Source organism: Salvelinus namaycush, chromosome 36 (assembly GCF_016432855.1).
Source record: "Salvelinus namaycush isolate Seneca chromosome 36, SaNama_1.0, whole genome shotgun sequence".
Classification (NCBI taxonomy): domain Eukaryota; kingdom Metazoa; phylum Chordata; class Actinopteri; order Salmoniformes; family Salmonidae; genus Salvelinus; species Salvelinus namaycush.
The window spans coordinates 17,575,147-17,589,549 of NC_052342.1; positions in this window are offsets into that span (position 1 = coordinate 17,575,147).

The following is a 14,403-nucleotide window of genomic DNA, read 5'->3' on the forward strand; positions in this document are numbered from 1 at the left end:
GGGGGCCTGTTCGGTCCGCCTTTTCCTATGGTCCATGATCAGCTCCTCTAGTAGGCTAAGGAGAGGTATGTTGAAAACTGTAAAAAAAAATATATATATATATATATATATATAATCTAGTAAATAAGTAAATAAATAAAAGCACTTCATGATGACAGAAAGTGAGTGCTACGGGGCGATAGTCATTTAGTTCAGTTACCTTCACTTTCTTGGGTACAGGAACAATGGTGGACATCTTGGGATAGGGAGAGATTTAATATAACCGTAAACACTCCAGCCAGCTGGTCTGCGCATGCTTTCAGGACAGGCAAAGGTTTATGGTTGAAGGTGTTTCACAAATGCAGTGAGGTTTCTGACCTCTCCAGCTACTTTAACTATTCAAAGCATATAGCGACACATTTAACTACTTTTTAAAGCTGCCCCAGCAACTTTTGGTTGATTTAGCGAATTCCCTGTTTGAGTGTGTGTGCCCTCTCTCCGAGGCTCCGGGTGGAGGACCATTTTTGATACAGGTGGGAAACTGTTGAGTGTGAAAAACCCGCCAGCATTGTAGTTCTTGACACAAACCGGTGTGCATGGCACCTACTATCATACCCCCGTTCAAAGGCACTTAAATCTTTTGTCTTTCCCATTCACCCTCTGAATGGCACACATACGCAATCCGTGTCTCAATTGTCTCAAGGCTTAAAATTCCTTCTTTAACTTGTCTCCTCCCCTTCATCTACACTGATTGAAGTGGATTTATCAAGTGACATCAGTAATGGATCAAAACTTTCACCTGGTTTCACCTGGTCAGTTTATGTCATGGAAAGAGCAGGTTTCCTTAATGCTTTGAACACTCAGTGTATGTCGCCTTTTGAACATGATCCATCGACCTGCCCAATTGTTACCCTTGTCCCGCATTTGGGCTTTTTAGATGTGGTCATCCTAGCTGTAAATCCAGCACATATTGAATGTTGAGATTGCTGAAAGATACTGCATGGTTGATTTATGTACGACGTTTAGGCCTACCAGTGCTGTAGTCAAGTGGAGCTGTTTTGTTAAAAGCTCATTTTGTCCTATGCCTAATCGTCATGATGAAGGAGTGTAGAACACCTTTCATTGAGCTGCTACAGAACTAATGAAATATGGGATCTGATGAGAAGTATTGATTTTGATGTATGTATAAATGCCAAGAATGTCTTTCATGGTGTCTTCCATACAGACATGGATGACAATACTAAAGATCTATGGTGGGCAATGATGTGCAATGTGAACAATAAGAGTTGGAAGACAAGATGTTTGACTATAAAACAACTTTTTGAAGAAAGCTGGACTCCAAAAAACAGTAGTCCTACAAAAACTTCCATGGACACTATTAAATATGTAAACCATGTTATGTAGCCTGATAATGAACCCTTTTATTGATGTGAAAGCTGATTTGTATTTATATATGATCTAACCTATTATTATTTTAAGCAAGGGGTGGAATGTTAGCTAAAGAGACTGGTACTTAGACTGGAAGGCAGTCGGGAGTAGTCAAGACCAGGTGGGACCAATCTAGTCAATGAGAGGGCAACAGGCACAATGTCACTGAATGTCACTTGTCATATCCATCATTAGTCATATCTTGTGGATATATTTTTTGTCAATAAAGAACTGAACTGGGCTTTGCTTGTCATGTCATATCAATTTAGTGTCACCTACAAGGATGTATGTTACTGTTAGTTATGGGGAAGGGAGGGATATAATGGTATAACTAAAGAGAAACAGGTAATGATGCATTTTCCAGCACTGATTCAGTATTAATACATAGAAACTACCATCTCCGTTTCCAGGTAACACACCATGGGATGTTAGGGATATCAGGAAAGGATTGGGGGGTTACCAACATGGTAACTACTGATGGTAACTAGTGGTCATTACTAGCTAATTACCTGATAAATACATAGTTATTACCATCTTATTACCCGGTTATCACCGAACTGGAAACATAAAAAGTCTGAGCTTTTTGGGTAAAACACTGGGATAAATCCTGTATGGAAATGCCTCCCACAAGAGTAGTAGTGCTGATCTAGGGTCAGGTCCCACGAGTCAATATAATTGTATTCCTCATGATCTTAAAACTGAACCTAGATCAGCACGCTTTTTGAATATGGGTCCTGATTTGACAAATTGACTGTAGCCCCCCGGCACAGGTCCCACTATTGCAGAATAATTTGCTGGGGACTGAGACAGGGGGGTTGGGAGACACTGTGGCCTCGTCCAATGTCACCCCTGGACAGGACCAGCCAGGAAGGAGCTTACCCAACCACTCTAAGGCAGTGGTTGTGTGGCAGGCAGAGGCAGAGGTGTGCTGAGTGGCACAACATTATTTTAATGAGAATTCAGTCCACTTGACAATTTAACAAAAATAGATATTCTTCATGCTGATGATTTGTACAACTTGAGACAGATAGCAATACAGTACAAATTAATTAAACATAATATGGAACGTAACACAGATACAGATGGTGTGCATGTGGTGGTTTCAAATAATACTTTTACTACAAATAGCTAGCTCTATCTATGCTTTTCCTGAACATGCCTATCTGATATTATGGGTAGCTAGAGGATGTTCCAACTAGCTCACCCAAAGCAGACTTTTCTCCTCCTCGTTGGTCTGCAGACTACATGATCATGATGTTGTGGCTGTAACATTTAACGGACAATAGAAGAACAACAAATAACTAGTGTAGGAGTAAAATGAGACACATGGATAACATATAAAGACATAAGACAGCTGAACATTAAAATAACAGACCACATGAAGAGACACATAGTCTGCTGATTCCATTAGGGCACTTGGACACACTAGACTTATAGTCTACCCATTCCACTAAAAGCACACATACCAGAGAAATATGCCTAAGGCAACTGGACACTAATGATAGAAGAGACACATAGTCTGCCAATTCCAATAAGGACACATACCAGAGAACATGCTGGGGCACTGAGTTAAATACAGGGTTGAGTCATAGGCCTATAGGATAGATGGACATATATTATTTTTAAGACAAGCATGGGTCTGGCCACTATTATAATTTAACTGAAAGCAGATAATGGGCGTTAGTAGGCGTGAACAAGCAGGAAGCCTGAACTAAAAAGATAATGATGGCAGGAAGAATTAGGGGAAGTATGCTTATTTGCATATGGGGTGGACCCATATGCTATTTGTGTATAAATGTTGGAGCCGGGGCTGGGAAGCGGTGTGTGTTCCGCGGGACATTCCGGCTTGCTATACAAATTGTATTAAAAAGTCTATTTGATTTCACAAGTTCTTGTAAGAGTTATATTTGAATTGATTTTCCACGACACTAGCAATATCAGAAAGACATTTTCAGGAAAAACAGCTCATATACTAAGCCAATAAAATTAATATCATTGCATTGGTTTGACATTGACATCTAGATAGCTAATCAACATATAAAAAGGTGAGATCGCTCAGATTCTATCTCTGCAGCAGTTACAGTTACCGTAGCGCTCATCTTGTCTGGCCAGAGCATCGGCCAGATGATGCAATTGCACATCCAATCTTCTTCCCCATTCCTTCTTGTCTTGATCCTACAGGGACTAAGCCTGTTCTCCTCAAAACATTTTTAGCAATCTAGCTAATGTTAGCCAACTTGAGTATAGATCTCAGCTTGCTAACTAGCAAAGCCAACCAAATACACACAAAAAATATACACAGAGCAAACAATTATTTTCTAACCTAATGTTAGTCTCAACCAAATGTCAAGTACAGAGTTAAACGTATTGCTCTGTTACACAAAGTAAGAACCACTAGATACTGGCAAGCACATTGACTCAGTACCCCTTGTATATAGCCTCATTATTGCTGTTTTATTGTTAGACTATTTTCCCTTTCGTTTATTACGCACATTTTTTTCTTACTTACATTTTAAATACTCTGCATTGCTGGTTAAGGGCTCATAAGTTGTATTCGTTGCATGTGACAAATAAAATGTGATTTTATTTAAATACCACATTAATCAGATATCATACAGTACCTGACCATTACAACAGATCAACGATTTGACCAAATCAGTAGTCACTGCATTTTGCCTTTGTTGTGCAGTGTGGTAGAAGTAGGCCTAATACTAGTAACAGTTACTGTTGGTGGGTTCCACAAAAAAAAGAGTTTCTTCAAATTTGACAAATTGTAAATGGCCGTTATAGCCGTAAGTGGAGTGGCCATCTTGGAACACAATGACTATTCTTTCACAAATTGTCTTTAGACTAGTTCAGAGTCCGTGTCCAAAATCTGTCTTGCCTACTGCTTACTAAAACGACATACTATGTACTAATTGTACTACATCCATTTTACAACAAACTTGTCACGCCCTTACCATAGTTTGCTTTGTATGTTTCTATGTTTTGTTTGGTCAGGGTGTGATCTGAGTGGGCATTCTATGTTGTTTGTCTAGGTTGTCTGTTTCTATGTGTTTGGCCTGATATGGTTCTCAATCAGAGGCAGGTGTTTGTCGTTGTCTCTGATTGGGAGACATATTTAGGTAGCCTGTTTTGTATTGTGGTTTGTGGGTGATTGTTCCTGTGTTCCTATGTTTAGTGTTCACTATTTCGGGACTGTTGCGTCTTTGTTTATTTTGTTCAGTTTATGGTTTTTGTTCTTTATTGAAAGTATTCTAATAAATATGAATACTCACCACGCTGCGTATTGGTCCGACATTTCTTACTCCTTGTCAGAGGAGAATCACCCACCACCAAAGGACCAAGCAGCGTGGTAACGGGCAGCAGCAGCAGCGATCGCAGGACTTCTGGACCTGGGAGGAAATTCTGGACGGAAAGGGACCCTGGGCACAAGCTGGAGAATATCGTCGCCCCAAGGCTGAGCTGGAGGAAGCCCGAGAGGCAGCCCCAAAAATGTCTGGGGGGAGGCACACGGGTAGTGTAGCTAAGTCAGGTAGGAGACCTGAGCAAACTCCCCGTGCTTACCGTGGAGAGAGAGGGACCGGGCAGGCACCGTGTTATGCGGAGATGCGCATGGTGTCTCCAGTACGTGTGCATAGCCCGGTGCAGTACATAGCAGCGCCTCGTATCGGCCGGGCTAGAGTGGGCATCGAGCCAGGTGCCATGAAGCCGGCTCTACGCATCTGGTCTCCAGTGCCTCTCCTCCGGCCGGTGTACATGGCACCAGCCCTACGCATGGTGTCTCCCGTACATGTGCATAGCCCAGTGCGGCCTATTCCACCTCGCCGCACTGGCATGGCTACGGTGAGCATTCAGCCAGGTAGGGTTGGGCAGGCTCGGTGCTCGAGACCTGTAGTGCGCCTTCACGGTCCGGTCTATCCGGTGCCTTCTCCACGCACCAGCCCTCCTGTTGCAGCCCCACGCACCAGCTCTCCTGTGACAGCCCCACGCACCAGCCCTCCAGTTCCAGCACCCCGCACTCGCCCTGAGGTGCGTGTCCCCAGCCCGGTACCACTAGTTCCGGCACCACGCACCAGGCCTACAGTGCGCCTCCAGGGTCCAGTATGCCCTGTTCCTGCTCCCCGCACTCGCCTAGAGGTGCGTGTCCCCAGCCCGGTACCACCAGTTCCGGCACCACGCACCAGGCCTACAGTGCGCCTCGTCTGTCCTGAGCCGCCTGAGCCGTCCGTCTGTCCTGAGCCGCCCGTCTGTCCAGAGGCGCCTGAGCCGCCCTTCAGTCCGGAGCTGCCCTTCAGTCCGGAGCTGCCCTTCAGTCCGGAGCTGCCCTTCAGTCCGGAGCTGCCCTTCAGTCCGGAGCTGCTCCTCAGTCTGGAGCTGCCCCTCAGTCCGGAGCTGCCCTTCAGTCCGGAGCTGCCCCTCAGTCCGGAGCTGCCCCTCAGTCCGGAGCTGCCTCTCAGTCCAGAGGCGCCCCTCAGTCCAAAGGCGCTGCTCAGTCCAGTGGGGCCCTTTAGTAGGGTTGCCGGTCCAAGGTCGGCGGCGAGGGTTGCCGCTCCTAAGAGGGGAATGACTATGGTGGAGTGTGGTCCACGTCACGCGCCAGAGCCGCCACCGCGGACAGATGCCCACCCAGACCCTCCCCTATAGGTTTAGGTTTTGCGGCCGGAGTCCGCACCTTGGGGGGGGGGGGGGGGGGGGGTACTGTCACGCCCTGACCATAGTTTGCTTTGTATGTTTCTATGTTTTGTTTGGTCAGGGTGTGATCTGAGTGGGCATTCTATGTTGTTTGTCTATTTCTATGTGTTTGGCCTGATATATTTAGGTAGCCTGTTTTGTATTGTGGTTTGTGGGTGATTGTTCCTGTTCGTGTGTTCCTATGTTTAGTGTTCACTATTTCGGGACTGTTGCGTCTTCGTTTATTTTGTTCAGTTTATGGTTTTTGTTCTTTATTGAAAGTATTCTAATAAATATAAATACTCACCACGCTGCGTATTGGTCCGACATTTCTTACTCCTCGTCAGAGGAGGACGAAGACTACCGTTACAATACTCTTTAGTAAAAATGTGCTAAGAACGGTGCTAGGACCCCTAATTAAAGCTGCATCAGCATTTTGGGGTCCAAGCTCAAGGCCAGATCCCCACATTGTTCTGTTTAGTATTTAAAGACTTTAATGTTCTGCGAGATATGAAGAAACAAAGGTTTTATAACAAGGGAGGGGTACCTACTAGGCTGCACTCCATGTGGTGTAAACCAGAGTTGAATCAGCAGGGTTTGTGGAGCTTGTGAGGATGATGCTTCAAGTCACCCTCTTCAGGAATGTGTGATGGCATGTTGAAGCAAGCAGCAGGGTTTGTTGCATTTGTGATAATGATGCTTCAAGCCACCCTTTTCAGGAATGGAGGAAGCAGTGTGATGGCATGTTGAAGCAGGCAGCGGGGTTTGTGGAGCTTGTGAGGATGATGCTTCAAGTCACCCTCTTCAGGAATGTGTGATGGCATGTTGAAGCAAGCAGCAGGGTTTGTTGCATTTGTGATAATGATGCTTCAAGCCACCCTCTTCAGGAATGGAGGAAGCAGTGTGATGGCATGTTGAAGCAGGCAGCAGGGTTTGTGGTGCTTTTGATGATGATGTTTAAAGTCACCCTCTTCGGGAATGGAGGAAGCAGGGTGATGGCATGTTGAAGTAGGCAAGTCAGATGTGTTTGTGGAGCTTATGATGAGGAGGCTTAAAGCCACGTAATTTGTGAATACCATTCAGATCTGAAATCAGAGCAGAAATATCTACTGTCATTCAAGAGGTATCACTGTTTCAGTAACTGCATCAGCTACTTTCATTAAGCTAACTTCCCACTGTTGAATTAAATGGCATTGACCATTCAGAAATGTCAAATTATAGCACTTCCAGGGGTGAAAGAACGGCGGTCCGGTCCGGTATGACATCCCGGCAAAATAAATAGTTTGTGTGCGCCGTACCGGTAAAACATTAGCCTATCACAATAATGAAAACAAAATGTCAGGAAAACTGTAGGCTGTTACACCATTATAATTACCACCAGTTAGACAATTGAGCGAATGGACTTGAAAACCAGTGGTATAGCCTACGATCCAACATGTGATGTTGTTCTACGAGAACATTTTTTCAAGGCAGAGATGAATGGCTGAGATGTGCGCGGACAGCAGTGGATGCATAAATTCTGGCCTAATGACAATCACCAAATGTCATTCACTTTTTGGTGTTTTGTGTAACAGATGTCTCTTCCCATTCACCACTGGTTGGAGGCTGGAAATACATGTATGTTGGTCGTGGATGAACAACAATGAGACTTTTGACACACATAAATCAATTCTTATTTACATGTGCTCCAATGTCAACATTGTTGTTGGTGGCCCAGTCATTGAGGGTATTCACAAATCACAAAGTAGCATGACAACATGACAAAAAACAGAGACACAGTATTTGCATAGCCGTCAGGGCAAGTCCTGTATATACAGAGGCAGCATCTAAGGTACATCAGGAATGCTGAGTGACACTGAGGTTTGAGTGACATAAAAAAATTATGAGGCAAATGACATGTCATGTTGGTACTAGCGAAAATAAAATGGGCATAGGTGCAGGTCTACTGGTATTGTTCAGTATAAGAACATTAGCCTCAAAATATCCTACAACTCCTGTTCCCCAAGGAGGTGTCACTAATTACCTGTTGCTGAGCAACGATGAAGTGTTTCCTGCGTATTATCCAGTAAATGTCACTCCCAGTGTGTGTTTGTGTGTGTACATATATATATATATATATATATATATATATATATATATATATATATATATATATATATATATATATACTGTATATACATACAGTGAGGGAAAAAAGTATTTGATCCCCTGCTGATTTTGTACGTTTGCCCACTGACAAAGAAATGATCAGTCTATCATTTTAATGGTAGGTTTATTTGAACAGTGAGAGACAGAATAACAACAAAAATATCCAGAAAAACGCATGTCAAAAATTTTATAAATTGATCTGCATTTTAATGAGGGAAATAAGTATTTGACCTTATTGCAAGAGTTAACGTCTTGCAATAAGGTAGTCTTTCACCCCTCCCTTTACCCCCACCCATCCAGACAATAAAACATCAAAGACAACGACAGAGAAAAAAATACAAAAGATAAATCAACAGAAAGAAAGAGAATGAACATAGTGACTGTATGTACAGTACAATACAACCCAGGAACAGACCCAGTACAGAAACACAAAGAAACAACAACGAACAGTATCACCTTTAATCAAGAAGAAGTACAAAAAATGTAAAACAATACTCCAAAACCATAGAAGACAAACTACCGGACAATACTATAGCAAAAACCACCGGACAATACTAGACCATAAACTACAGGACAATACCAGACCATAAACTACAAGACAATACCAGACCATAAACTACTGGACGCTACTAGACCATAAACTACAGGACACTACTAGACCATAAACTACAGGACACCACTAGACCATAAACTACAGGACACTACTAGACCATAAACTACAGGACACTACTAGACCATAAACTACAGGACACTACTAGACCATAAACTACAGGACACTACTAGACAATAAACTACAGGACACTACTAGACCATAAACTACAGGACACTGCTAGACAATAAACTACAGGACACTACTAGACCATAAACTACAGGACACTACTAGTCAATAAACTACAGGACACTACTAGACCATAAACTACAAGACAATACTAGACCATAAACTACCGGACACTGCTAGACCATAAACTACAGGACAATACTAGACAATAAACTACAAGACAATACCAGACCATAAACTACAGGACAATACCAGACCATAAACTACAGGACAATACCAGACCATAAACTACCGGACAATACCAGACCATAAACTACCGGACAATACCAGACCATAAACTACAAGACAATACTAGACAATAAACTACAGGACAATACCAGACCATAAACTACAAGACAATACCAGACCATAAACTACAAGACAATACCAGACCATAAACTACAGGACAATACCAGACCATAAACTACAAGACAATACCAGACCATAAACTACAAGACAATACCAGACCATAAACTACAAGACACTACTAGACCATAAACTACAAGACAATACCAGACCATAAACTACAAGACAATACCAGACAATAAACTACCGGACACTACTAGACCATAAACTACCGGACAATACTAGACCATAAACTACAAGACAATACCAGACCATAAACTACAAGACAATAGCAGACCATAAACTACAAGACAATACTAGACCATAAACTACAGGCCACTACTAGACCATAAACTACAAGACAATACCAGACCATAAACTACAAGACAATACTAGACAATAAACTACAAGACAATACTAGACAATAAACTACCGGACACTACTAGACCATAAACTACAGGACACTACTAGACAATAAACTACAGGACACTACTAGACCATAAACTACAGGACACTACTAGACCATAAACTACAGGACACTACTAGACAATAAACTACAGGACACTACGAGACCATAAACTACAAGACAATACTAGACCATAAACTACCGGACACTGCTAGACCATAAACTACAGGACAATACTAGACAATAAACTACAAGACAATACCAGACCATAAACTACAGGACAATACCAGACCATAAACTACAGGACAATACCAGACCATAAACTACAAGACAATACCAGACCATAAACTACCGGACAATACCAGACCATAAACTACCGGACAATACCAGACCATAAACTACAAGACAATACTAGACAATAAACTACAAGACAATACCAGACCATAAACTACAAGACAATACCAGACCATAAACTACAGGACAATACCAGACCATAAACTACAAGACACTACTAGACCATAAACTACAAGACAATACCAGACCATAAACTACAAGACAATACCAGACAATAAACTACCGGACACTACTAGACCATAAACTACCGGACAATACTAGACCATAAACTACATGACAATACCAGACCATAAACTACAAGACAATACCAGACCATAAACTACAAGACAATACTAGACCATAAACTACAGGCCACTACTAGACCATAAACTACAAGACAATACCAGACCATAAACTACAAGACAATACTAGACAATAAACTACCGAACACTACTAGACCATAAACTACAGGACACTACTAGACCATAAACTACAAGACAATACTAAACTATAAACTACAAGACAATACTAGACCATAAACTACCGGACACTACTAGACCATAAACTACAGGACACTACTAGACCATAAACTACAAGACAATACTAAACTATAAACTACAAGACAATACTAGACCATAAACTACCGGACACTACTAGACCATAAACTACAGGACACTACTAGACCATAAACTACAAGACAATACTAGACCATAAACTACAAGACAATACCAGACCATAAACTACAAGACAATACTAGACAATAAACTACAGGACACTACTAGACCATAAACTACAGGACAATACTAGACAATAAACTACAGGACACTACTAGACCATAAACTACAAGACAATACTAGACATAAACTACAGGACAATACTAGACCATAAACTACAGGACAATACCAGACCATAAACTACAAGACAATACTATACCATAAACTACAAGACAATACCAGACCATAAACTACCGGACAATACGCTGCACGTTGGTCCGAGTATGCTTCCAGTTCGTACGACGAGCGTGACAGAAGATCCCACCACAACAGGACCAAGCAGCGTGCCCAGGAGGAGAGAGTATCCTGGACTTGGGAGGAGATTTTGGATGGGAAGGGATCCTGGACCTGGGAGGAAATCCTGGCAGGATCGCGTCTAGGGGCGGCAGACGCAAGGAGAGAAGGGAGGACAGCGACAACGCCGGGGTTCGTTGCCACAAGGAAAGCCCAAAAGACAGCCCAATTAGTTTTTTGGGGGGGGCACACGGGGTAGTCGGCAGAGCCGAGGAATGAGCCAGAGACCGTCAGGGAGTCGAAGGAGGATGAGAGATTCCGGAGAGAGGTGGTGGCGATAGCAGGCGTGCTAAGGAGCTTGACACCAGTCCGGTGTCATCTGCACCGGTTTCACGCATCTGGCCTCCAGTGCGCCTTTTTACCTTTTTTTCAGTTTACATTTCTTTGTATATATTCATAAAAATTATTCCAGCTGATTCATGATTTCGATTGGTGGGGAAACACTGCCTGCATGTCTGTCTCGTCCCGACACTTTCATTACTATGGTCGGAGAGATAGACAGCAATGTTTATACAAATCTCTGCTGTTGAAAACTAAACATTAGTCTAAAAGAAATGTGAGATTATGTCTAGATGCTTTTTATAGTGGAGATCAAGTTTATAAATTGCCTGGCTGGGCTGATGACACAGTGGATTGCGCAGTCAGATGGAACAGAATAAATATATATTTTAATGTCATAGATTAGGCCGTTGGTAACTTGTGGAATAGACACCGTCTGGAATGTGGTTTTAATCAGCATACAGGATTAGACCCACCCGTTGTATAATAGACAAACTACAGGAAAATACTAGACATTATACAACGGGTGGTTCTAATCCTGAATGTTGATTGGTTAAAACCACATTCCAGCCGGTGTGGGAAGATAAATGCACCAGAGGAGGCTGGTGGGAGGAGCTATAGGAGGTCAGGCTCATTGTAATGGCTGGAATGGAATAGGCCAAGAGGACATCCTCAAGAACCAAGGACGGCACTTGAGATTTACATGTCTCAGACAGGGTTACCTCATCATGAGAGGGGGGTGTGTTTCCAAATCACCTCCACTGCACTTGACAAACCTGTTTTGTTCTGCAGGGCAGGACAGCATGAGGTTGGAGTTTTTGATTTTTTCATTGCTGCACCTGCAATGGTAACAAAGGGTAACAGCGCCGTTTTCGAGGTGCGACGACCTGAAGAGCCCACCGTCATGCACATGCCCCTGTTCAACTTGCAGAACTGCCAAGATCAGTGGTAGAGATCATAATAGTCAGTGTCTATCTGTGTCTTACTTTTATACTTGTCTCTCTGACCACGCCCTTTTCTGACTTAGTGTCATGTCTTTTTCTTGTTCATCGTCACCAACTGTCTGCTTTTTATGATGGCATTAGTATTTAGTATTTTTTATCAGGAACCCCATTAGCTACAGCCAAAGCTGCAGCTACTCTTCCTGGGGTCCACACAAAACATAAAATATGGCACACATAACATTAAAAGACAATTACAGCATAAAGACAGAACTACATAAATTAAAATAACACACTTTCATATTCTTATGTCTTACTAATCCATGCAACCTACACTCATAATAAAGGCTACACTACAGTCCTCCATTTTGTTACAGTTGCTTACTGATCCCGATCTCTCAGAACCAGTTGTTCTGTAAACTCTAGTGAGAATCTCTCAACATTACCACCCGTGTCCTTGGTATTCCCGTTTCACATCAATACTACTTATCAAGAGAACATCCCCTGCCTGTTAGTCCCTGCTGCCTCTGATCTGGTTGACTGATTAGAAGCACCTGCTGCTCATCTGTGTTCCCAACAAATGCTCTTGAATTAAAAAGATGTGTACCTACACACTGGAGAAAACTGAAACGTCTGTGTACGTCATCCCTAATGCATTAAAAATAAAGTAAGCTTTATGCGACATCATTTTGAGTGCGGACAATTCACACCCTTTGTTTGTTTGAATTTGGGGGTTTTATGCACCAGCCAAGCTTCTGGGAGAGCGAGATGATCCCCTTTTTGATTAGGACTAAACACAAACGCTTTGACTGATGTCTCAGACTGTTGGAGTGTGCCCCTGGCTATACGTGAAAAATAAAATGGTGCCACCTGGATTGCTTAACATAAGGAATTTGAAATTATTTATTATTTTACTTTTGATACTGAAGTATATTTAAAACCAAAGACTTAGACTTTTACTCAAGTAGTATTTTACTGGGTGACTTACACTTGAGTCACTTTTTATTAAAAGACGTCTTTTCCAGACATTGAAGTTAGGTTCAATATAGGTTCTGAATGAACGATGAGGTATTTTCTGTATGTTTAAAATACATATATTCCAGGACATTGAATTTAGAAATGTTGATTTAGAAATATATGTATTTTCCGAATGTTGAAAATAGGTTAATTTTCGGCTCTGAATAAAAGTTGAAAATAAGTGATTTATAGATGTCTACGTTTGGGCCAAATCATGGCTGGTCCAGACTGAACAAAATCTGAACCAAACATAGAAGTCTATGATTGGTTCAGATTTAGGTAGGTAGAAATCAAGTCTGCTCCCGAACTGCACCCAAAAGACGTCCAGAAGGCGTCAGCGTTGGTCCGTCCTTACAGAGGTGTAACCTACAGAGAGGCTGTAGGCTCCACAATGCATCATGTATCAATTTGTTTATTGGCCCTTTTAATCCACACATACTCTACAGTGACTATGCCTGAAACATAATACTCAAGTCACACCATTGTTGTAGATAATGACATGTTCCATGTATTATTCAGTGCTGCTGTTCACTTATTTATTGAGCCTCAAATGTTATTCATTTTGACAACAGCACAGTCTCAGAATAGAACTGACTGTGCTTTCCTCCTAAATGGCACCCCGTTCCCTACATCAGGATTTCCCAAACTCTGTCCTGGACATGTACCCAGGCGACGGCTCAGGACCTAGTTTGGGAAACCCTGCCCTACATAATGCACTAGCCTACTTTAGACCAGAGCCCTATAGGGACAGGCTACTACATAGTGAAAAGTGTGTCATTTGTGACAGCCTGTGTGATATGGACAGGCGGTGATTGTGTTGACCTCACACAGTAGTGCGCCATTGTTCTTTATCCAAACAAATACACATGGGAGATCATTTGGCTACTACAGTATGTCTCGGTCATTGATTCTATTGTCTATATCAGGGCTCTCCAACCCTGTTCCTGGAGAGCTACCCTCCTGTAGGTT